Source organism: Rutidosis leptorrhynchoides, chromosome 3 (assembly GCF_046630445.1).
Source record: "Rutidosis leptorrhynchoides isolate AG116_Rl617_1_P2 chromosome 3, CSIRO_AGI_Rlap_v1, whole genome shotgun sequence".
NCBI classification, from domain to species: domain Eukaryota; kingdom Viridiplantae; phylum Streptophyta; class Magnoliopsida; order Asterales; family Asteraceae; genus Rutidosis; species Rutidosis leptorrhynchoides.
Genome location: NC_092335.1, coordinates 116,529,036 through 116,534,103, shown reverse-complemented (window position 1 = coordinate 116,534,103; position 5,068 = coordinate 116,529,036).

The window sequence follows — 5,068 nt, the reverse complement described above, 5'->3', positions numbered from 1 at the left end:
AATTCAATTTTAATGGTTCATTTTTAGATGTTTAATATACCCGCAATAAATAAACCCCCAACGAAATAAATAAAACTCCCATAAAACCCCATCGTATATGTGTTGGTCGAGATTAATCTTGACCCATGGTACCGGTGTTGTCAAATGACGTGTTGCGTACATAAAGTACCGGTGTTGTCAAATGACGTGTTGCGTACAATCATGGGATCTTATGATTAATCTTCTCGTGTTGTTTACGGGTGATCCTGAACCATATGAAATTGAATTATGAGTACATATATATAAAATATCATGTTATCTTAGAAATATGTGATTTATATCTTTTTTTTCCAATTGATCCCGTAGTTGAAATGATCTAGGATAACCAATTTTGTTTCGGTCATAGTTTCTTCGTTACAAGTCCGTTTTCGTTGATTCAAATTGCCATCTTCTTGGATCGAGTTCTTCTTTAAGACTATGAACTGTAAATACCTTGGTTTGTATTCAAAATCATACGGCATAAGTGAAACATTAGTGAAACATATGAAGTTAAACATTTTGTTACAAAAAAAAAATCATTTAATGACCATTTTTCTAAAAATACTTATACTTTGAAAAACCAAGTTTTACCTTATTAAATTAGCATATATTTAAGTTATATTACAGGTCTTGAAGTATTTTAAAAGTTAAGTTAGAAGGATCTATTTAGTTTGCAAACAAGTTTGAAAACATTCAAACTATGTTCTTGTTGTTAAACTTTTGTACCACAAAATAAGATAGCTATATATATATGAATCGAACAAGGTTATGAACATAGATTCTACCTCAAGTTCCTTGGATAAGTTTGCTGTAAAAGAGGAGTAAGAAGCTAGAATCAAAAGGGTGATAGAAGTGGATGAAAGATTGGAAGTAAGTTGGTGTTCTTGGAAGGTTTTCTTGAAGTGTTTTTGTATGGTTTTCTTATGGTGTTTAAGTAAGGTTTTTGAAGCTATATTTTTATGGAACTTTGCTGGATTGTTGAAGGTGTTTAAGGGTTATAAGTGTGTGTGTTTTAGCTAGGAGATTGAAGTAGTAAATGAATCAAAAATGATGATACATATATACTCCTAAAAATGTGATCTTTAAGGATAACATGACAAAATTTTAGTTTGTAATCTTATGTATTTGTCAAACAATAATACAAAAGCAATTACCTTATACCTAGGGTAGTAACAAGGGCTGGTTAGGTGGTGATTTGATGTGTATATACCAATAGTAAATACGTATAGAAGCTAGGTATGATACGAGTACAAATACTCTAGATATACGTATAGAAATTTTGTGAAAAATGGAATGAGGATTCAAATATAGCTATCTTTTGTGAATACACTTATATGGTTTTATGTATTTAAGTCCTTAAAAGTGATTAAATACATTACTTATACGATATATGTATAAACATTATAAGTCTTAAGTATTTATGTCAAATAACGTTACGTATGGTTATCGTTTTGAAAACTTAAGTTAGTAGTTTCAAAATATACTTATAACTTGTTGTTATTAATACAAAATGAGGTATTAAAACATTCTTAGATCATGTTAAATATGTATATATACATATATATACACAAACGTATAATTATCATATATTGTATAGTTCGTGATATCATCGGTCAAACTAGACGGTCAAACGTTGTGTAAAACTCTTTTCGAAAATATAAATCTCAACAATTTGGATTACTTATCATGTTAGTAAGTTTTAATTTATGTAAATATTAATCTTATAAGTATAGAACGATCGAAAAAAATTGCGGGTCAACTTTAGGGTTTTTGCTTATCGTGTCGGAACCATATAGAGATTAGAGTTTAAATTTGGTCGGAAATTTCCGGGTCGTTACAAAAATGCTGTTCTGCATGAGAGATTGGAATCGCAGGAACAACAAATGGCTAACATGATTCCTGTCTCTGCCTATGTTCAAATGGTGGAGAATATGCAACGCCTGGCTGCTCTACAGGGTGATGTTAGGGCTATGGTTGAACATATGGCCATGGGTGTTGCAAGGAATGAAGTTAGATTCTCCAACCTTCTCCTTAGAAAATTTGGTGTGGATCCTGGTGCCCATCTCACTCCTGAAGTTACTGATTGGAACAATTTTGCTTTCTCTGTTCCCAACTCAGATAGTGATCTTGATGCACAAGTCTCCCCTGTTCTTTCTCCTGCCCCTGCTAATGACAAAAAGGGGGAGAAGAAGAAATCTAAGAGTAAATCTAAAAAGAGAAAACAATCAGAGGGGGAGCATGAGCATGAAAAGGCTCCTAAACAACCAAGGAGGGATGGTGATGGTGATGGTCAAGACTTTGGCACTAAGCCCAGCAACGCTCATAATGAAACTGGTGTACAGGCAGCTGGTGGATCTCAACCCAGTGAGTCTGTCACATCAGTGGATGATATTGGTTCTGGCAGTAAGCCCAGTGATGTTTCTGATATGGCTGTTGCTAAAGCTCTTCTTGTCTCTCAGTCTATTGAAAGGAAAATGAAAAGAAAACTTGAGAGATATCAGAAGAGACAGCAAGACTTAAATGATGCCTTCAATGTCAAATGGGATGCCTATGTTGCTCTTAAATGCCACAGAATTGATCATAGGAGATGGCTGACCCAACAAAAAAAGGACATTGATGATGACCTGACTGGCATTGATCTCTACAAAAAGGAAGCACGAAAAAGAAATGCCAAGTTCATGATCAACTACGACAAAAAGAGGGCAAAGTTGTATGCTGAGCGTGCAGACATAATTAAACGAATGACTTCAGAAGAAATGAAAGATTATCTTGCATCTACTGGATTAGGGGGAGGAGTTAGAGCTGATATTTTTATGAAATAGTTAGATGCTGTGTTAGAAACCAGCTCATCTCCTCGACCAACATCCACTGCTCAGCCAGCTACACAGCAACAACCAGCAGAAACACTCAATCTTGATGTTGATGATACTCAGGGGGAGCATCTTGCTATTGTTCCCTATCTGTCTCCACAAGAACCAGTATCAACACAAGAACCATCAGCTGAACCCAAGCCTATTGACAAACAAAGGGTGAAATCCACTCCAAGGGATAACCAGCCCCTCAGGAAAGGACCCCTATTTGAGGCAGCTGATGAAGATACTGTGACAGTTGTGCCAGCTGATACTAATCAATCAGCTGGTACTGAAGACTCAGCAAGGAGTGCTGAGAAAGAAGACCCAGCTAGAAGTGTGCTGCTGGGTGTCACAAGCATTGAAGACCCAGCCAAGGTGGTTGAGCTGGGTGCAAAACCAGATGATGATACGGTTGATCCTGCTGTCTTTACTGTCTGGGGTAGAGAAGATCACTTATTTGTTCAATCTCCTATCTCTCCTTGGACTCTCACTTATTTTAATAGAACAAAGGATAACCGTGTCAATCAATTCTCAGTAAGTTTATCTGGCATAGATGAATCAAACATGTATCCTCCATCTTCCCCTAAACGTCATGGTAAACACAGAACCTGGGAAGATGATTCAGTTGACCATAGTGAGCCGAATCTTTTCAGAATGAATCCAGATAAAAGAGAAGCTTACAGGCTGGAGATCACTGTTCCAGAATTGCTTGAGCAAAGACAAGCAGAGCTTAATGAAAGAATACACCAAGTCAGATTGCTGCATCATTCTCTTGATCAGCCACTCTACATCGCTGCCTTGACCTTTGGCATTGATATTGGTGTATATTTGAATAACAGTGGTCGAAGGCTCTCCACTGATAAGGAGAAAGCTCAAGTTCATGAAGCTCATCAGCTTGGTATGGATCTGAAAGAGTATCAGGTTGCTCTAAGAACTGAAGATGGAAGAAAAATGATTGAAGCAGTCAGATCTCTAAAAATTAGCCACACTGATTATCTGCTAGGCTTAGTGGCAGAACAACAAAGAAGAGAGGCTGCTAATGCTGAACTTACTGAGAGATTAAGGCTTCAGGAAATAGAAGACAAGTTGGCTGCCGATGAAAAGGAAGAGGCTGAGTCCCTCAAACTAATTCAAGCTATTGTCAAAGAACAGGATAAGGCACTTGATGAGAAGGAAGCTGCTAAGAAAGCACCTGCTACTGCTCCTATAAAACCTGTCAGTACTATTGAAGTCCCTGATCATTATTACAGGAGCAGATATGGTGATGTAATGAATAGAAGATCAAATCCCAGCCGGATCATCAAAGTGAACAGAGGGTCAAAAAGAGCCTTCAACGTGATGAGGGAGAATAATGTTCAAGAAAGGATTAACTATGATGAGTTAAGATCCCTTGAATTTAGTGAATGGATGGAGATACTGGAGTATTTTATTGGCAAAGGTGATAGTGCCATCAAAAAGACAATTAAATCTGAACTCCAACAGCTCTTCAACAAAGCCACGAAGTTTGAGAATGCACCAGCAGTAGATGTAGAACAGGTTCTTTCTCAAAAATTTAAAAGACATCAATCTACTGGTGAAGGACCAACCAGAAGAGGCCCCATCATTCTACCTCCTTCTATCCCTGTTTTTGACCCAACTGAGATACCTATTCTGTTCTATGAATCCTGGAGAATCAAACAAGAGGAGCTATCTGAAGAAGAACGGGACAAAGATAAAGATAGATAGTCTCCTATATGCTTAAATTGAATCTTTTGACTAACTCACTTTTCATTCTTTTATCACTGTATTTAATGTATATATCCTATTGTAATGAAAGTGAAATGAGTTTATCTTCAAAATCATATCGAATTATAAGATATAGATAACTCAGAAAAAGATCCCAAAACAAACTTAAAAAGGGACAATCTCACTGCATATTCTTATTTGTTCCCTTGTTGCTGGCTTTAGTGTTTTCTCTATATGTCATAGGTTTTGTCATCATCAAATAGGGGGAGATTGTTGAGTCCCCAAAATAATTAAGGATTTAATTATGACAAAACTGTAATTTATTTACACTAAAATGTTATGTGCAGCCAGCACAAGTTTGTTTATGTTGTTTATGTACAGTCAGCTAATATAGCTGTGTCGAGTGTGTAGTATGCTGGCTGTTCTACCAGCACAAGGTAGAATGTATTCTTCGAATCAGCACAGGATGAGTA